General features: G+C 39.5%; 1 protein-coding gene across 15 annotated transcripts in view; it reads left to right on the forward strand.

Moving 5' to 3' along the window:
• Positions 1–233: 233 nt before the first annotated feature.
• The window catches only part of chl1a (cell adhesion molecule L1-like a), a 74,837-nt gene continuing 53,145 nt past the window's right edge, over positions 234–21,925 (forward strand). For 2 of the 15 annotated variants that reach the window (XM_084721400.1, XM_084721401.1), the window contains exon 1: positions 242–592. The gene's annotated coding sequence lies outside the window, so the exon portion shown is untranslated. Of the gene's footprint in view, positions 593–16,889; positions 17,012–21,925 lie in introns of those variants that run through there. The other 13 variants (XM_084721406.1, XM_084721409.1, XM_084721396.1 and 10 more) reach the window with 11 other exon arrangements.

Consider the following 21,925-nt stretch of genomic DNA (forward strand, 5'->3'; position numbering starts at 1 on the left):
TTCATTCTTACAGAATTCACTTTTGTTATCAATGTCTACACACCTTGATAAGAATGTATTGATGGTAAAGTGATGACGCCGCTCTCGCGCCTTTGGCGTTCCCTTGAATGACACTGGACGCGCACAGGCACGCACGCACACGCGGAGAGAAATATTTCCCCACGTTTTGTATCCGCACATATTTTACTAAAGCCTATGGCGGCCTGCCCTGCCATGTATAGTATATGACAGCAGTCATTCCACTCGCACCGTCATCAGAGTCCCTGCGTGTCCTTTGACCTCTGTCGCTTCTAAAATAGAGGAACGACCTTGTGGAGACTTGAGTCAGAGCTGCAGTTGTTGACTGCGCAGTTTTTGGCTGCCAGAGTCAGAGGGTTTCTCACGATGGGCGTAGGAGGTAAAAAGTAGACACGCACTTACGTTGCCGTGAAGTATTCCGGTTATGCGTATTGGCACTCCTCCAGCTCTGTATCAAACAGCGGACTGAAAGTTTTCATCACTTCATTATCAAAGTTTTGGACTCGACGAGCTGCTCCTGAGGACGAAACTTCCATAGGTAGAAGACTCATCGCTCCAGTTGCTCGTCTTATGGGTAAGCTGTGTAACAAGATGTACCTTAAGACAACTTCATGTTGTTTTCAGCAGGTGTGTGACAGAAAAAGACGCACTGTGATAAATTGGGATGCCAGAATAAGTTGAAACCTTATAAATTCAGAACATCGCGCCGCATTTTTTTTTTATCAGCTTAAATCAGGCGCAGTTCTCAGGTAGACTTCACCTGTGAGCTGCTGATCCCTGCGGAGCTCAGAGACAAAACAATCCAAAACAAATTCGCATCCGTGCATGTTATTGGAGCCAAAAGATAAAATCTGCAATTCTACAATAAGCAATCTGAATAATATTAAAAAGTCAGAAACCTCAAGAAGTTTTGATTTTTATCTCGGCTCATCATTGAAACTGACAGAAACTGTGGAGTACAGAGCTCAAGCAAGAAAGAAAGACAAGAAAGAAAAGCACATAATTATAAAACAAATAAATAATGTTGCATATAGTAGCATATCTTTTATGTATGTATTTATTTATTTCATTTATTTCCAATGATAGAATGTTTCACTCTTAGAAATAAGGGTTCCGAAAAGGTTCTTCCTAAAGGAATGAGGTTCTACCTAGAAACATTTGCGTCTGAAGAACATTTTTTGAAGAAAGGATTTCTCAAGGGGTTTTTGTAAGAATAGGGTTCCATTAAGATTCCTTTTTGGAGTGAAAAGTTCTTCAAGGAGTAGAAATTGTTTGTCAGCGGTTCTTTGTACTGTTTTATACAAGGGCTCTTGGTAGAATCTTCTAGGTACTAGATAAAAGGGTTGTTGGTGGAACCCTCTGGGTGGGTCAAGCATCCATCTCACCCTTGGAATATAAAAAATATTTTGGTAGAATTGCTTTGGTGGGTTCTACGTTACAGAAATGTTCTTGGTTCAACCCCTTGGGTGTTTTCTAGATGAAACCCTTGGAATAATTAAAGGTTCTAAGTAGACCCCTTTGGATAGGTTCTTTCTGACACCCTTAGGAGGGGTAGTGGTTCTGGATAGCACCAGCAGAAAGGGTTCTGGGCGGAACCAGTACACCATAGAAGGGTTCCCTGTCGAACCTTTCACAGGGGTTTCTGGGTGAAACCCTCCACAGATGGTTCTGGGTACATGCCTCAATGTTGGATTCTAGGTAGAACTCTCTGAAAGGCTTCCAAGTCGAACCAAGAAGGGTTCTGCTCTGCGTACAAACTGAAGAACCCTTTATGGTATTAACACCATTATTTCTCAGAGTGTACATTTACTCAGGAACTGTACTTGCGTGCATTTTTCATGTACTTGTACTTTACTTGTTTATTTTGATAATCATTCATTTTTTCACGTAAAACATTTCATAGTTCCAGTTTTTTTTTTTTTAAATTGAAGATTTGCTGTTTTTCATTTGAATTGTTTTATTAAATTTAATGTGTTTTTAACAATGTTGAGATTGACTGTTGGTTCGACAAAACAAACATTGTGAAGGCAGTGCAACAAAATGCACTTTTAGACAAATTAATGTTCTTTTATCCAGGTTTGCGACAGAAAAAGACATCCTGCTTTGTCACAGAGGTATATTGTACTACGTTGGGATGCCAGCATAAAGTCAGAACTTTCAATCAAACCATCAAAGTGTCACGCTGGAATTTTTATCAGCTTAAATCAGGGGCTGTTCTCAGGTAAAGACCATTCCACCTGTGAGCTGTCTGATCCCTGCAGAGCTCAGAGACAAAACAATCAAAAATAAATCTGTACCCATGCGGGTTATTGGAGCCACAGTGTAAAATCCTTCAGTGCATGGTGTCAAAAAGCCTGAACAAGTTTGACTTTTATCCTGGCTAGTCATTGTCTGTGCTGGTGATTCAGTATTTTCACTATGTGTTTCTCCCTCCCCGTGGAGATCAGGCTTTTTTATGTGCTTGTTGTTTTTCGTTTCATTCTGACATTAGCACATTAGTACCTACAGCTATGCAAATCATTTTCCCATGAATATTTAATGTCATATCACAGCTCTGCTTTATAATAATCTGTAATCTCTTTCATGTGTTTTACTTACCTTTCTTCTCTGTAACCTGCATAATGTAGCTCTTCCTGGTGCCAGAGTTTACTTCAAAGTTATCCAAAGTCATTCAAGTGAATTACACAGTCAGTGATTCAAAAGATTATTGGAATTTGTGACACATAGTTTGTAAAGGGGTCTGAAAGTAAGGCATCTCTCAGGAACATTTAAGCTATAACATTTCCACATTAACATTCCTTAAAGCACTAGACATATGTTATATATTTTGCTGAATATAATACTTACATTACCCCAAATGTTTCAAACAATCTTCAAACACAGAGAAGTCCATTATTTATTCAAGGTACCCGTTTGTTTCCTGCTAGCCATTGCGAGCTAGATGAAAACATGGGATATGTCTGATACGTCAGAGGGTGAGGATGGAAGAAGACGAACATGACAAAACAAAAGTTTAATATTACCTTCTCTATGAACATGATTTCTGCCTCATTCATGCCATATAGATTTTCATCAGCTATGGGTTTTTAAAAGTAAAGATAACAACACCCACAATCCCACATTATTTCATTTTGTCATTGTTTAATGTGAGAGAGACCTCTAGCTGCAGAACTTACACATTGTACATTGGGTTTGTGCTGCTTTTCCCGGCAGGCAGGCTGCCAGTGTTGGTTGCAGTCAAGATGTTCTGTTGATGGTCTTATTCCCATTTTTCAGGCTGAGCAACTTTTATCAGTCCATTTCCTACAGCACATTTAGTCAGAGTGTTAATTAGAGTTCATTGACAGTGTTTTAGATTTTCAGATTTACATGGTGAGTCATGTTAAACTTACTCTCTCACTTGCTGTCTACCTCTTTCAGAAGTCAGCGTGCCTTACATGAATACAAATGTTTTATAGTGAGATCACTTCTCTTGGTGTCTGTTCCTCTGTCTGGTCACTCAGAGAGTGAAGAGGAGCATTGGCTACGCTCTGTCCTGTGAAGCCAGCCTATTCAAGCCTCTGCAGCTTTGTCATAGTGAAGTGGGTCGAGTGAGTCTCCCTCTTTGTGTGACCCAACTTGACTGAAATGTGGTAATTGGGGAAACCTGGGATCCTCACTCCCTGTGGTGATGTTTGGGCCAAGCTTTCAATAAATTCATTTACTGTACAACAAGTGGTTACATGAGAAACAGGTCAGCTTTTAATTCAGACTTTGAATCACGTCCAGTTATGTGTTCATTCAGGCATGATGTGACCCTCTCTCAAATTCTTTCTTTGATGAATTATTAATTGTTACAGTTCAACCTTCTCATTTGTGAAGATTTCCTGATTTTCTTTGTTTTACATCATTGTAAACTGAACATCTTCATATTTTAGACTGTTCTTTGGATAAAACAAGTCATCTGAAGACATTCTCTCACATTCTGCTAAACTGTAATGGGCATTTCCCCTTTTTTTCTAGCATTTATTTGAAGGATTAATTGATTAAAGCTGAGGTATACAGTTTATTTTTGGTATCATTTGGCAAAACGTCCATAATAACCTTTCAGCATGTTGTAATTCAAGTGGTCTGAGAGAAAACTAAACCTCTGCACCTCTTCTTGGCTCTTTTTTTCAGGTTTTAGAAAATCTGGTCAGTGACAGGAGACTTTGTCCAGTGACAGGCAGGTAAAAAAAAGATGAATGTTGAGTCCAATTCACAAAATGTCACTATTTGGTGACATGGGAATGAGACTCAATAATCAATTATCTTTTTCCAGAATTGGCACTACACCTTTAGTCAAGAAGAAAATCAGCAGATTAATCAATATTGAAAATTGATCATCAGTTGTGGCCCTCTAAACATTCAGAATTTTTAATTACAGCTAAGTCATCCAGTCATTCCGTCCATTTTTTTCTGGTTATCTGGGGTGGAGTTGTGGTGGCAGCAGGGTACTCCACATGTCCCTCTCCCCAGCAACCCTTTCGAGCTCCTCCTGGGGGATCCCAGGGCATTTCCTTCAGGGAGATCTGGGTCTTCCTTTGGGTCTTCTCTCAGTTATACAGGCTCAGAAAACCCCCAGATGAAGTCACCCAGGAAGTATCTTAATCAGATGCCCAAACCACCTCAGCTGGCTCTTCGACACGAAGCAGCAGCTGCTTTACTCCAAGCTCTCCCTGGATGTCTGAGTTCTGCACCCTATCTCTAAGGTTGAACCCATCCACCCTACGGAGGAATTTTTTTTTGGCGCCTTGTAGGTTTAGTGATAAATTGAACGCTTTGCCCTCTGATTCAGCTCCCTTTTCACCACGATGATCTGGCGCATCATCCACATTACTGCTGGCGCCGCACCAATCTGCCTACCGATCTCATGCTCCATCTTCCCATCACTCATGAAGAAGACTCCAAGAAGCCTAGACTCCTTTGCTTGGGGTAGCAAGTCAATCCCCAGGGAGGGAGCAAAGCACTGTTTTCTGGCAGAGAACCGTGGCCTCAGACATGGAGGTGCTGATGCTCATCCTGGCCTCTTCATAATTGGTTGCCAACCTGACCAGTTTGTGCTGAAGGTCATGGCCTGATGAAGCCAATAGAACTGTGTCATTTGCAAAATCCCTGGCAGCGTCCAGCACCCACCAGAACCATGATTGACTTTGTGCCAGGAATAGGGATAGGGGACGGCATCCTGCAGTGAACTTTTCTAGGAAGGCTGAGCAGTGTGATACCCCTATAATTGAAGGATACCTTGTGGTCCCTCATTTTGAAAATGGGAACTACTACTCTAATCTGTCATTCCACAGGCACTGTTCCCGACTTCCATGTAATGCTGAAGAGACATGTCAGCCAAGACAGCCCAATAGTGTCCAGAACCTTAAACATCTCAGGGTGAATGTCATTCATATCTGTTGCCTTGCCTCTGAGGAGTTTCCTGACTACCTCACAGACCTATGCCAGGCACCCAACTCTCATGCCTGCCCCTACAGGTGGTGGGGCGGTGGCGGGCCCATATAGTCTGGCCGAGCACCGTGGGGCAAGGCCCGGCCACCAGGCCCTTGCTGGCAAGCTTCTCTCTCAGGTCTGGCTCCAGAAGGAGCCTGTCCAGGAGGGGGCCCCAGTCGCCCTTTTCCAGGTGCGGTGTTGTTGTTCTGCTGGCTGATTCATGATTCACTCACTTTGTCTGTCCCCTCTCCCGAGACCAATTTGCCTTGGGAGACCCCACCAGGTGTTAATGTCCCAGACAACACACCTCCCAGGATCACAAAGACACATGAACCCGTCCACCTCATTAAGACAGCAATTCTTTGGTCCTTCTAGTAATTAATTTGCTTGTTATCTTCTTAATTAATTGTTTCGTCTATAAACTGTCCGAAAACTTTGAAAATTTGCCCATCACAGTTTCCTTCTGAACACAAACTGCTGTCTGAGTCAAGAGTCCAAAACACAATAATGTTCAGAGCACTGTCATCTATGACAAAGGAAAGCCATAAATCCTCCTATTTTAGAAGCTGGAACCAGCAAAGTTTTGACATTTTTGCTTAAAAAAGAGAAAAAAAACATGTAAACAACCAAAATAACTGACAGTTTATTTTTTGTCCATCACTGCTGCTCTACTTGGATTCAGTCCACTTAAAACACTCAGACATTTGTGGCTCTGTCTTCTTCGGTGTAAAGATTTAAATCTTTTTTTCTCTCTAAGAAACACTATCTATCAGGTTGTTTAGACTAAAGAGTCCTCCACAAAAATGGATTGAACCTTCCAAATCCATGGCTCACCAGCTTTCTCTGGTTTATTAGAGGCAGAGAAAGGATGATAAATTCTAAATGTCAGATGGTGAGTGGTTTGTCTGAGTGCACTTCTTATGAAGCGAGCTATTGAATGCAAACTGACAGAGGATTCACGCTGGAAATGTCATAATGCTTTGACACCGTGAAATGGAAATCAAAACTTTCCAAGGCAAATAGCTCCCCAGTGGCAGCAATAAGAGAACATAAATGTAAAAGTGTGGTGTGTAGTGTAAATCACTTCTTACTGCTTTTTCAGAGGATGCACACACTGTCACCCTGGGGCAGGTATATCCAGCATGTATTGCCACATGCCAGGCATGTCGTCTCCGCCTATCTAGTCTGGCGTACATTGAAAAAGAAGACATAATAGCCTCTCAACAACCTCTGTAATTGTATAATTGGAACCTGTCAGAGGAGTTTTACTGTATTCACGTAGTGCTGCAGTTAAGGGTGAAACGCTGGCTTTAAAGATATGTTAAACTGACAAAAAAAAACATGTCCAAAACTTTAAGTTAAATATATTATTATTTACTTATTATGAAATACTGTATGTAACATATTTATGCAGTGTTTTATTAGTGTATAATGCATTGAATGGGTTTGAAATGCTTCCGTGACAGAAAAGAGTATGTTTAGCTGCTGTCAGCATCTGAGCAGCTCATTGTTATCCATTAGGGGCAGCTAGTGTGGTGTAAGAGCCTTAACAGGCAGGGGGTGAGTTTCTCAGCCACTTAATCGGTGACGAGCTGGGAAGAGTAAAACTCCATGCAAGTCACTTGTAGTCAACAACATCATGCTATCAGCATGCAGTCACTGCATGAAAGATGATAACATAACCTAATAATCTAATTTAGTGCCAGAATAAGCGGCCTAGATAGCAACTAACTTCGCTCTTCTGTCAATTTTAGGGGAATTTCAGGTGTTTAAAAGTGTTCATTTGATGCTATCAAATTCAAGAGCCACTAGGAATCGATCTCTGTGTTGGAACTTTATTGATGAGACAGACTTGGTTGCAGATTCCCTTTACTAGAAAGAACAAGAATAGAGGCAAAGACACTTACTGAATTACAAGATTTTGTGCCATAAAGACTAACATCAACTCATAAGATAGACTGACAGTAAGCTGCTTAGTATAAAGCAATTAAAGGTTCCCTCCCTGCAAAATATAAAAGTTGTTTAACAGGCACAAGATGCTAATTTCATGTGTGAAGCTCTCTAATTGCCGTAGGAACAGTATAAATTAACATATTCTGAATGAGACACTACAATTCCACTGTTCAATCATTCAAATATTACTACAGTCAATTCAAGAAAACATCTGTAGGAAACAAGATGCAAAGAGTGCTTTAAAGTAGATGGCAAAAACTGCAAAATGTCTCTTATTCCTGAAGCAAAAAATGTGATTGTGTTTGCTCTTCTAGAGAAGCACAATAATCACATACTTTACATATCAATAGACTCGGAGAAAGCATTCATGTGGATTAACTGTTTAAGTACTGTTTAAGAAGATAATCTGAGAATTCTGCATACATGAATAAATTTAGCAGTCTGTGTACTTGAGAAGATAACAGCTGTCAGAAATAAAATGCCTTTATTCTACATGGCACTATGTATGTCTTTGAAAGAGACTTGTATTTTGGATTTTTTTTAAAGGAGAATTGTATTTTACCCATGCAGTGAAATCTTCACATGATGGAATAATGCATTAGAAAGAATCTGAAGGCGAATTTCTATGTTTGATAAAGAATGGCAGGTGGTTCTTCGAAGTCGTTCCCATGCTCCTTCCTGCTGTGAGTATTGGTGTATGCAGTAACTCCCGGCTTCTGTGCCATAAAAGGACATGCAGAAATCCCTTCCCTACTTCTCGCTCAATAATTTAATGATGCTTGGTTGGCTTTGATCAGAAGATGACCATGAAAGAAAAACTAAACGAGTTGAGCAATGATGTGTGTATCTGGTGAGAGAAATTTATTGCTGTCCTCCGAGGACAGCCAGTCCACATTTGGAATGCTTGTGAAATATTTACAAGAGTCACTGACACAGGAACTCACCACTGTCAACACTGTGGTCTAAAATAGAGGGATCACTGTCAGAAACTGATTGTGTCTTCAGCCTGTCTATCTTGACTTTTTACATTTGTTGACAGATTTGTTAGAATCAAACTTTGGCCCGTCAACGGATTAAGCTTGCATCCTGCGGAACTTTCTTTAAAATCCCAGTAAAACTTTCCAGCACAGATACCACCAGTCTTGTTTCCATGGTGTCTGGCTTTCTGCCTCTCGGTTCTGGCAGTTCCTAACAACCAGGAGCAAAGGTCATGACCGCTCCAGCTGACAACTGTTGGGCGAAATCAACGCCTCACACAGGGGGCACAAATAACTTTGGACCCCTGTCTTGAATTGGAGAAACTGAAGAGTCTCCAGTGAGCTCAGGAGGAGCGCAATGATCTGGCTTCGAGGGCGGTCACGTATGTTGTCCTCAGCCTCCTACCTCCCCCCATGTTGCACATTCGGGGGCTTTACACAAGTTCTACTGACAATAGGCTACATTCCTCCTAGCAAGTGAGGAACATGGTTTGCTGGCACTTGAAATGCTCTTCACAGCATTCAACTGGTCTCTTGCTTTTGAACAGTGCCATCACTGTTAAGACCCCTCTTCTGGGGACAAATGCTCACTTTGAGACTGAAATACCGAAATAAGTCATGACATATACTGTGCATTGCCTTGTTGACAGTGACAGCATGTTCCAGTTGCCAGACTTTGAAGTAAACATCCTCACTGCGTGTGGTCACCTCCTGCAGATTTCTATGTGGATAACTGCAAACTCTGTTTTGTTTTGGTCTTGGAACCTGAAGAGAGGAGCAAACTTTAGATGTGCTTGTTCAAAATCAGGGCATGTCACACAATCAAAACTGAATCTGACTGTACAGCAGACACAAGTGTGTAGAAACATAATGATGGTAGGTCCTTTGCATTTGACAGGAGGAAAGAATGTGACTGTGACGCATGGTCTCCATGTTCATACATGTTTTCCTGCTTTAAGGCAGGGATGAGCTACATGAACCACAACAGCTCCCCACCACTAATAGGCTCAAAACATCTCTGCCATGTAGCATTTCCAGTGTACTTCTTGATTTTCAGCAATGTATAAAGTAGACAGTTGTGGAGGAAGTATTAGATTCTTTACTTTAGCAAAAGTATCAATACCACAAACACTGAACTATAAGTAAATCTCCTGCATGCACAATTTTATTTCAGTGAAATTGCAAAGTGTCATCAGCAAAATGTACGTAAAGGATTAAAAGTACCGATGTGTGTTGGTGGTGTGTGACATCTGGGAAACATTGACCATCAACTTTGACTGTGTTTCTGCACAAAGCATCATTCATGTAAACACAGAGTCTTCCTCCCCTCATCCTGCAGAGTTTTGTGTGTTGCATCCTGTCCAGCTTGTAACATAGTCTACCTGTCAAATGCAATAGCTTGGTCTGGGATGTTGCGGTGGAGCAGGACTCTGTAAAATGTAGGTACAGTGGTCTCTGATTTTGTTCAGATTGTGTCCCATTTTGTCAGTTTTATTTTCCTGACTGGACATTAATCAAGAGCAGCTTTAAGGACAAGCCGGAGCATGTGTCATATTCCTTCTCTCCTCCTCTCCATCTGGGTTGGTCACACAACGTGTCAATGTCCATGTGGCTGATGTGGCCAATTCTGATTCTAATGAATATGAGTGTATTTCTGTCATAGGTGATACCTGTTTCTGCAATAAAAGTGAAAAATAATATCAGATAAAAACAAAAATGTTGAAAAACAATTACTTTCTTTATCGATTTTGTCTCAATTAATTATTTTGTCTGCAAAGTGGAAAAAAATTGTGAAAAATTCCCATTATAAGTGTGACATCTTGGTTGCTTTGTCCAATCCAAAGTCAAAAAACCCACAAGATATTCAGTTTACTGTCATGTATGACAAAGGAAAGTCCAAAATGCTCTCATTTTAGAGACACTCATTTCATTATCGAAAACATTTGTCAATTAATTTTGTCTGTTCAGTCAACGAATACATTAAGCTTTGCAGCTAGACTTGAATCATCAAACACACTGTGAGAACACATGTTGAAAATATTATCTGAGGCTAGTTTTATAATCATTAGAAGCAGCTGCCTTTTTAATGCTCAGACTTTCACCCCTGTGGTGGGCACATTGCACAAGTGTTATACAAGCTTGTTTGAATTCCTACAGAGCGTTGTGGTAATATATGTTGATTTATCTTTATCATATTTCACCCATGCCTCTGATATCCTGAGCTCTAATTTTGTAACACACCATAGGAGGATTAACTATGACCCTTGGACTCCCAGCTCAATGATTTTGCTCATCTGCTGCTGGTATTCCTAACAACGGGCTCCAAACTGAATGTCTGTCTTTTCCTGCTGCTGGAATTTGATTCATATGGTAATGAGCTGAATTCCCATGGATTTTTCTCCCCTGTGCCGTAGATATCATCCCCAAAACTCTCCTCCCCCATCTCACTTTCTGTCTGCTTTTGTCTCTACCGTGCTCCCTAACTTTCATGCTTTCTCTGGGTCACAGCCTTGCTCGCAGTAATCCTACACATGATTCTTTATGAGCTCGTATGCAGTTCTACCTTTGTTGATATGCATCTTTATTGCCATCAGGCCATGGAGAAGTTCAGGCAAATCAGCATGCATTGCATTCTTGTCTGAAATGCTCCTTTCCAATGAAAAGATGAAATGTAGTAACTTAGAAATACCCTCAGATAAATATCTTTTTTGCTGACTTTATTTTGTAGAGATTCTTTCCGTCAAAGAGCAAAATAATTCATTTTTGTTAAAGAACATATAACTATAATTATAGCTGGCCCCAACCCCAGAACCCCTGGGGAACTCCTGTTCCTGATTGGCTAGTAGGGGTCTGTTTACATTATATATAAAGACATATCGAACATAATTCTGGTAGAACAGTTAAACCACAGTCAATCTGTGTTTAAGGAATGTTAAATTGTTGGCAAATGACACTGACATTCTGAGGCAATGCCATCATCTTTGGAGGATAGTCTGCATAGTTGTCATCAGATGTCATTGTCACCAGGTGATCTGTCATTTGCCATCTGCCAATCATTCATCATCAGGAATGCATACAGTATGTGTGAAAGACAGGTGCCTATTAAGAGAAGCTCTCAACAGAGGCAAAAAGGTGATATATTACAAAATTGAAATAAGTTAATGATGGTGATCTTTACTAATTATTACTTAACTAATCCCTATATATCATTGTGTTCTTCTCCTTCACTGTCCTCCAATGTTTTTATTTACACCTCATCTTGCATTGTTGCCTACATACAGTAAAATCACTGCATCCATAACATTGACTCAGGTCTTAAGTCTTACAAGTTCAAACAGATGTTCATAACACCTGTAATTATAAGTGAAACTCATACTTAATGGTTATTACACATAATGTACCACCACGGTAACAGACCTTTTGTGTTACTTTAAAGTTTCCTTTTTCATTTTTAAAGTTTACTGCAGTGTTAATAATTGACTATCATCTGTGCTCCTCCTGGCAGTGGCTTTGTGTGAGAAAAAAAAAAAAAGATATTCCATAATTGTTAGTCAGCAGAGTTGCCAGAGGGGATGTTGCAATCTCTGACTTATAGTAAACAGGCTTCAGTTGATACTTGGCTCTGAATGTGAGACCAGCCAGTGATTTTAATCACAACCTGCCAACATGTTCCGAGTCTGCGTTGAAACATTTATTAACCTGACTACTGCTGTCACTTGTTTTATGGTCCACCTGTTCACATGCTAAAAGATGTCAAACGGTGTGTCATCTGCATACAGATTGATCCGGGCCACCATGTCCCCAGCATTTTTTTCTTTGCTCTGGCACTTTGCTCCGTACACCAGCTCCCAAACTTCCGACCCAACACAGTGGAACCCCTAAAACACTCTTTAATGGACCCTTTCAATAGGGCGCATAGACCAGAACAAACACTTTCATTCATGGTGTTCCAAAAATGCAAATGAAGCAAGGTCCTGACACTTTCACAGGGGTACTCCTGTCATGGGCCTGTGTTAGACAGCAGTGAGGCTATCACTCACACAGGGTGATGCAAGGTACAACTCCTATGTTTTCTGTCCAGTAATTTAAAAGCTATCGAGTCTCCTCAAGCTCTGTTGGCTCTGAACCACGGCATTGATGTAACAGATTAAAGGCGAACCGGGTTAAAACAAGCTCAAATAGGAAATTAGAGTAGGTATCCAGAAACAGCTTTTGAAATGCCTCAGCTGCCTTTAGTGCTGGAATAGCGGCACATTTTTCCCCACCATTAGTCATTCTGATATTCGAATCACCTGATTGTGTTTTTAGCAAGTTTGGACCCATCATGAGGTCACTCATTGCTTTGTTGTCTACTATTCTGTAGCCATGAAGTTGGCATTATGGACATTACCATCTTGTTTTTTTGCAACCACAGCATGTGCAGTATGGACAAGAGCCTGGGGCTGGTGGGTGATGTACTGCGACTTGGTTCTCGTCCATTTGGCGTGAAAAAAAAATGGTGGGCCACAAATGGTTCTGTGATGAGAAACAGGCAATGTAGTAACAGAATTCTGATCCATATCCGATCAACACTGTTCAGTCTGACAGTTCGTTCTGAGTTTTGAGTGGCTTCGGTAGGAACAAAAATGGCGGCCGCCCGGTCACTACCTTTTTCATATATGACAGGTAAACAGTACACTAAAATATGTTCCTGGAAACATTTGAGGTGAGAAATAAGCAATAAGAACATAATCTTTATCTGTGTTTGATCAACGCTTTCAAGATTGACAGTTTAATCTGATTTTTGTGAGCCCTGTGTGTTGCCCTAGACAAAATAACTAAGACAAACTTGTCAGTCACACGACAACACCGCCCTGTGGCTTTTAGTCGACTTTTCTCATTAGTTGAGGTAATATAACTCTCAAATTAAGAATCAGCTGTCATGTTTTCATTACACATTGCAGCTTTAAAGGTCTCGGCTTTATTAAATTCAACTTTCAAAAAATGTTTGTACTCCTCTTATTGATTTAGTGTTGTGAGACCTTGTGAGAGCTCGTTTCACATGTAATGGTGTTTGATGAATAGCTTTGAGGGTGCACTCTGAGGTGACTCATCAGCCTTAGTTTCTTGACATGTTGCAGCAGATGCTTCAAAACCCCTTGACTGCCAGCTCATCATTGAGTAGGCAGAAAAGTAACTTATTTCTGATGAGTTTCTTACAAGTGTGATGATTTTTGAATGCAGTAGATGCCAGATAAATTTCCACTTCCAGTTTTTTTTCTCTCCCAAAGGCGTGTGGTTAATGTAGAGAATTCCAGCAATTAACTGTCAGCACTTGTTCAGTGTAATTACTCTTCATTCCATCTAGAATGGTTCAGAAATATTTAGTTTTTATTAATATTTTGTTGGATGCTGCTATGCATTTGAATGTGTATTATTACTGCCCCATATGCCAGTGATTAAAAGGTATTATATTTTTGAATCTGCACAGATTATGCATGATGCCTCTTAATGTCACAGACACTTGTGGGATTGGAGTCCAGGCTCAGACTTTCTTCATCGAGACAAACAGATGTTGAGGTTGAAATATTACTCCTCATGGCTTTGTGTCTTGTTTGAGAAGAGACTAGACTGCAGGTGCAAGCCGTTTAAAGAAAGACCCAAAGTGACAAGAAAATGTCTCTTTTCTTTTGGTCTACCTAAAGCCTTGAGTAATGACATCCACAAACTGTGTTTTTGGTGTTTACAAGGAATGATGGGAGAGGACACGTAGGAGGGTGAGAGTGTGTGTACTTGCTGCAAGACCAGACAGGTCTCGCCTTGAGGTGAGCCTACATAGGTTTCTGTGTTGGAGCCCTTTTGAGATGAATGTTAATCCCCAGGATTGCTCTGTTATTTCTAAACATCATAAAGTGGCATTGATCACAACTTGTCAGGTACATGAAAGTCTCTGTAGCTTCATGTGTGGCTGTTATTGTTTTCTATGAGAGGTGAGAAATGAGAGGATTTAAGTGTATCATCAGGTGTATTTGTCTGAATTGGAAACAGAAAATTACTGCCATCACAACACTCTTGATCTGTTAAAAAAAAAGTTTATCTAAATGAAAGAATGAAGAATGAAAAAACATGTACATTGCATGTACACATGTTCCCGAGTGACTTCTCTACGAGGAAAGCCATTGAAACTGAACATCTAGTCTCGTGACTTTAGAGCTAATCATGCACATAAATAGACACACGCACACTCACACACAATGCCAGCACTGTATTTATAGGTCCACTGCCCTGTACAACTAAGCATGCAGAAATAGTTGTTGTAATAAATTAAAGACATGATGCAAATGAGAACAAAATGGTCTCCCCACCATCAAAAGTCAAGTCGAACCCACTATGACACCCAAAACTGATCTTTAATGTATGGACTGGCACTAAAAAGGAAAATATTATGGTAACTACAAAATTTTTATTTCTCATATATACTGTATTTTTCGGACTATAAGTCGCTCCGGAGTATAAGTCGCACCAGTCAAAAAATGCATCATGACGAAGAAAAAAACATATATAAGTCACACTAGACTATAAGTCGCATTTTTTGGGGAAATTTATTTTAACCGTTGTCCGTGCTCTGATAGAGAAGCGGTTGCGTTGCATGAAGCGGTAACACCAAGAAGGTCCTCCCGCAAAGTCATTCATATTCGCTGCCTTGGCAACTACCAGGGTGTGGAGACGTACCTGCACCGTTTACAAGCCTCTCCCGGCAGCACGTTGTTCAAGCACCCATCTGTGAACTCGTTCCTCCAGCTGTGGCCATCTTGCTTTTAGCCCGCGATTAGCTTTCTTTGTTTTCTTCATTGCAGTAAGAGTAACCTCCGCTTTTCGCCAGTCCCTCACAAGTTTCTCGCTCAGTCCAAACTTTCTTTCTGCTACTCGATTACCGTTTTCGGCTGCATATTTCACTACTTGCAGCTTGTAATCTGCAGAATATGATTTTCTTTTGGGAGGCTTTTGTGTTAAGTCTTTCTCAGTTGTCTTTAAGTTAATGTTTAAATTAATTTTCAGTGTTACAGGAGTAGCAGATTCCGGTAGTTGTCACAAGCCTAGAGTGCCCTCTCGCTGCTGTAGGTAATGTTTACTCCTTGGTCATGTCGGTCAGTGTGAAATAACATTTAAGAACATGTGAAATTATAGATTTTAATTTATACAAGTCGCACCTGAGTATAAGTCGCAGGACCAGCCAAACTATGAAAAAAAGTGCGACTTATAGTCCGGAAAATACGGTATGTAATTATTTCAGAATAACTTTAATTAATAAGGTAATATTTATAAACATGGCACTAGTATAAGCATCCAAATGTTTAGCTCTTAAATCAAACTTTGTTGGACTTGGAGAAACTGTGATTTTGAAGCAAGATTTCTTCCATTTGTTGGACTTAAAAAAGACTTTAGCAACCCAACTAAATACCACTTTAGGCCTTCAAGATTATCCCATAAACTAATTACCAGCTTAGTTCAGACCATAGAGCACAGCACTGCTCCCTTATCTGCCTCGCTGCAATAGCGGTGAACAATGTGTTAGGGTGAAGGAAGGTGTGAAGAGGTCTTCTCATGGCCTCAGTGTGTTTGAAGGGAGGAAGCTGAGTGTGACTGCTTGTCTCCACACTGCCTCTCCTTGTGCTGCTAGCTGTAGCAAACTGATTAAGTTCCTGAATGCCACTCTTTGTCACTCTTCACTTCTGCCAGGCACATGTTTCAATAGTGATTCATGTTGTTTTGTAGCCTGTGTCACTCAACAAACTTACAGATTCTTTAATAGAAATTCTGCTTTATTGTCATGTCCCCATGTTGTACTGTGAGGAGGGGAGGTGGGTGGATCGGGGGGGGTATCTCCAAATAATCTAAAGCTGCAGAGGAGGAGATAATCCTGTGTTTTGGTATCTGGAATTTAAGGTGGTAAATGCGTGCCAACTGTTTGCGTGCCAGGCCTCCATCTGTTTATAGCACCAACTCTTCACATAACATTCCAGAAAGCACTGTGTGCCAGCGCAGGAATCACTTAAAGCTTGATGACACTTAATTGAGCGACACAACTCGTCGCACGTCCACACAGCAGATGTACTCTGTAAAATATTCGCATTAAAGGATGAAGGAATGAAACCACTTTTCTGGTGTTAGTGATGTTTTAATGACCTTTAAACTTATCCTAATTTTCATCTGCGGTTCGGATGCAAAGAGAATAAAACTGTGTCTGTGGGTCAAATAAAGCACATGCTTGTGAAATATTAAATAAAAAGTTAGAGCAGGATAAGTATTCAGCCACGAATGTTGTTTAACCTCCAACTTTCCACGTGCATACACTTTGCAATGTTTTGGATGGAATAGGTTCAAAGCCGCTACACACTTTTGCTTTAAACCTGTTGTGCTTGTATACAGTGTAAAAGGGTAGAGCTTTTCCTGCCTCTTTACATAATACTGGAAGCGCAGGTTTGATGTGGATGTGTTTGATGTGTGTCACAGAGCTGTTTGTGTGAATTCCTGACTTGCATGATTACCAGCTTGTTGAAGTGCTCGGAGGACTGAAACACAGAGAAGGCGCACGTTACTGCACCGGCAGGTAATTGACCTTAGAGGTAAGGGGAGTTGTTTTTTTTTTTTTTTTTTACTTAACTAGCTTAAAATCTTGATGTGTTCAGCGGAAAACATAGCTATAGGCTGGTAATCCTTGTTTCACAAGGAAACAGCATTTTCTCTCCTCATTTAGTTAATGCGTTTTACCCAACAGTGTTGGTCAACCTCAGACAAACAAACTCAGTGGATTTTGTGTCCTCATTATGTTTGGGTGACAGAAAAAAGAGTCTTAAGGAATTGTATGAAGAAAAAATTTGATCCCACTAACTGCTGTTTATAGTACAGGCATTGTATGAGAAAAAAGGGGTGAACATCACACAAATTACAACAGAAAATTGGACACATATTTTATTTGCTCACAAAAGTCTCCAAGTGACTTTTCAAAGACGTTTCTTATCCATACCCTGGTACCACTTTTTTGCTTCCTAAAATCACAACTGTGTAATTTAAATTGACATCACTGTAATACTTTTATACAAGGCAACATTAACGCTGATCCATATAAATGTTGGCATTGATTAACAAATTTAAAACACAATTAGTGAAATATCACTTAAAATTAGGGCAGGGTACCACATATCAGTATTTTTTTTCCACTGACCACATTGGTTCAGTGCTGAGTAAAAAACTTTGCCATTCAATACCAAATACGTAAATTGGTATTGTAGTAAATCTCCAAGTTACGTTTTTTGATGTTATAAACTGCTTTGAGTGGAAAAATGCCAGGGTGCTGAAAACATAACACGAAGGAGTTGAAACAGACAACTGATTAATCACATTAATGTTCATATTTTTATGTAACAAAATTGCTTTGAGTATGTAAAAAGAAGATGAAAAATAAGACTAAAGATTAGTACCATGCTGTGTAAAAAAGATAATTTTGATAAAATGGATTTTTATAAAATTAGGATTGAAAAAGGTATCATTCAAGAACCAATATCAAAATAAACATATCACTTTACCATAATCAATAACAATTGATTACTGTCCTGAATGTGTAGGCTACTGTACCTGACACTTAACAATATATTTGATAGATTCATCGAGAGCACGACAAGACTTTGCCTGATATTGGCATCGGTCAGTGAGTTGGTTGTATTAATCTGTGTATGCAAACAAATTTAACTGAGGAGCATCTCCTGATAAACAGGGCCATCAAAAAGTATTGTATAAAAGCCCGTATAATAAAGTGCAGCTCAAGAGATAGTATTTGCTACACAAACACTTATCAGATAACATCTTCAGATGTCACTCGCAGGTGTGACTCATACTCAACATTCAGCAAAAACTGGATTGTAACTGTATCGGGAAGCTATCAGAATCAGTAGTGCAAAAACAAATTATTCACAAGGCGACACATTCCTCAAAGCCACTATTGTTTTGAATGCGGTTTTTAGGTTTTGTTCTGTTGTTGCTGAGTCCAGTAGGGCTGGGTAATATGTCTTGAATTTATGTTGAGTTTAACGGCTTTATTTATTTGGGCACAAAGGTAGAAATCATGTACTTTCATTTTTCCAAATGTTTCCAACAATGTTTAAATGGAGATAAATCCATAATTTATTCAATATACAGTGCATGTGCTACAAACTGCATCTACCTACTTGCTAGTTGCTTATGTAAAATACCGAGTATGTCTGATAGATCAGAGACTGAAGAAGGAAGTCAGCGCACATGACTAAACATATGATCAAATATGATCAGGCAACCTGAAAAGAATATACCAAAAATAATATATATATATATATATATGTATATATATATATACATATATATATAAAATCTATAAAAATTTAGGCCGCTTTGCGGACAAGCTCCAGCCCTGTTGGTCACTCACATACAAATACACACATAGGACAGATTGCCAGTGGAGGACAGTAACAAAGTACATTTACTTGAGTACTGTACTTGAGTACATTTTTTTGAGTATCTGTACTTTACTTGAGTATTAATTTTTTTGGAAACTTCTGGCTTTCACTCCACTACATTTCAAAGACAAATATTGTACTTTTGACTCCACTACATTTCTAGGAAGGTTGTTGTTACTTTTCGGCTAAGAAAGCTTTGAAGTCAGCTGTTGCTCTTTTTTCTTTTCTAAAATGCCACTGGCCACACGCTGTGTTCCTCACAGAAGGAAACCAATCACAGTACCCGTTCTCAACTGGGAGTGATGTAAAAGCAGAAATATGTCATCCAGGTGCTCTCTAATACGCACAAGCAAGCTCTCCCTGTTTCATTCAAATAAAACTTGGTAATGGCGAGGAAGGAGAAAGACAGTGGTGTTTCTATAGGCTTTGTGTAGCAGAGTGGTTCTACAAGCAGGTCAGTGCATCATTAGGTGGTTTCGGAGAGTTCTGTAAATGCATCATGAAAACAATACAGCATGTATTGACATTAGAAAATGCAGTTTGTAACCTGTACTTTTGAATACTTAAGTATTTGTAAAAGCATGCACTCTAGTACTTTAACTCAAGTGGAATTTTGACTGAGCAACTTTCACTTGTAGTTGAGTAATATTTGACCAGGAGTATCTATACTTTGACACAAGTACTGCGGTTGAGTACTTTGTCCACCACTGCCGATTGCATGTTCTCGTCCAGGTCATGATTTCTGCCTGAGTTATGTCAGATAGATATTCATCAGCTATGAAGACAACGACTTCCAATATCCCACGCCACTTCTTGTCGTCATCAAACTGCGCCTTTTCTTGTTGCTTTAATGTGAGAGTGACTCCTCGCAGCGTAATTTACATATGTTGCTTTCAAATTAAACTACTGAACATGTTATTGACCAGTTTGCTTATTGCTAATGATGAAGTGTCTACTACTGGTGCACATTGCTTTTGTTTTATCGCCGAAGGCCTTCTCTGCAGAAACCAACAAACTATGTGAAACAAATAACACCCGGGAACCAGTAGTAATAGTTTTCACCGCATGACTCATGAACGCATGCTTTCTGGAACAGTCAGAAAATTTGCTTAATTACACATTCTTTACTATTGTCCGTGTGTTTAACATCCTGAATTTTAAGAATGACACGTTAAGAAGCCCAACCCACTGAGTTTAAATTGGCTTGTGTGCATGTGTACTTTGCTAAAACAAAAGCAGACAGGGGAAAGCTTTTGTTTGCAAAACCGCTCTAGTATTTGTTTTTGAACAGAGTTTGTCTGGAGGCTGCCTTCCTCGCTGTCAGTCTCAGCAGATGTTTGTGGACGCCTGAAAGCTCCTCCATCATTGCTGTCATTGTGTGTTGACAGCAAAGCTTGTCATGATGCGTTTTCTTTTGTGTGTGCGTATGTATCTACACGTAAGGTTTTACACTCACTGGAATCTTTTTTTTTTTGTCATCAAACAATGCCTGAGAATGTACAAGGATCACAACCATAGCAGCTGTTGTAAAAGGTTACAGTACATGCTTAGGTGTGTCCTGGTGGCCTTCCGTTCTTTCTTTGATTATACTTATTACACACACTCACATGTATTTTTACAGATATTTTAACCCGGTCATCTCATGTTGAAGTATGCGGAGCTTTTTGTAGGTTTGTTTGAAAGGTATTTTGTAATTACTGTGTATTTGTGAGCTTTGCCTTCAGACTGGAGCAAAAGACGTGTAATTATCAGAAAGCACCAGAGGCAAGGACTGTTGGGGAGGAAATGCATCATGACAAAGGCACGGGACAGGGCCACCTTTTCAGTTGCAGCCACCACAGGGAATTAAGATGGAGATGTAATTCACAAATGATGTTGCCTCTTGTTTGTTTGTGCATACTCTGTTTATGTCATTGTGTGACTGTCATCAGTCAGCTGTGACTCATAATTAGACTGATGATACTTTGAATCTTGAAATAATTTTATATCTATATTTTAACACATGGTTTTATCACCACAGTGTAATAGCAAATATTTGGTCCTGTCCAATGTAGTGTTAATATGTAAGTAAGAAGTAAGTTAGTTAAACAGTTAGGAGGTAGTCTGCTCCTGTTCATATAGTGTAATGTATGTGTGTATAAGAGTTGTTTGTAATATTCGCAATATCCAAAATTCTGCACAAATGTTAGTTGACTTGACAGACATAGAGAAAGATGAAATTGCCATAATTTATCTGATATGTCTGATAGGGCAGGTCAGAAATATACTGGCCTTCAAATTAACTATTTTCATTATCAATTAATCTGGATATTATTTTCTCAATTAATTAATTAGTTGTCCATAAAGAAAATAGCAAAAGTTTCTCAGTCAAAGGTGACTTTGTTCTTTGTTTGACCAACAGTCCAAACCTCAAAATATTCAAATGATATGTTACAGACAAAAGCAGAAATTCCTCAAACTGGAGAAGCTGGAACCAGCAAATGTTTGCAATTTTTGCTTGGAAAAACCAAGTTGGTGTTGTCAAAATAGTTGTGGATTAATTTTCTGTCAATCGACTAATGAGTGAACCATGAAATATATAAATATATATATATATATATATACTAGGAAAGATTTTGTATTACTTAAGCATAATTTCCTTTGGCACTAGCTTTGCACATCCCAGTTTCTCACAACATACAGCCAGGTGACTTTGTGTATATATTTACTTAGACCACAGAGTGAATGTTTGTCCATGCTAAGCTATTGTCGTTTCATTTTCATTTATCTTGTGTGCACATGATCCCATGTCTACACGGGCTTTGAGGGAACATGCAAGTCCAGACTTTGCCTTTAAGGTTTGTTTCCCTGTGTTTAAAGAAGCCAAGCTCTCTTAAACAAGGAAAAGGCCCATTTGAGGTGATGACAGTTGTCTTAAATGGACTGCGTAATTATGTCCAGTGACAGAGAGGTTGAACTGCAGGCAAATCTGAATCAGTCTCTTGTTTAAAAGTAAAAAAGTAGGACAGAATAAAAAAGTGTAGCTTCCAAATTAATGCAAATAAATGAACA

The sequence above is a fragment of the Lutjanus erythropterus genome, chromosome 6 (genome assembly GCF_056507025.1).
Source record: "Lutjanus erythropterus isolate fLutEry1 chromosome 6, fLutEry1.hap2, whole genome shotgun sequence".
NCBI classification, from domain to species: domain Eukaryota; kingdom Metazoa; phylum Chordata; class Actinopteri; order Lutjaniformes; family Lutjanidae; genus Lutjanus; species Lutjanus erythropterus.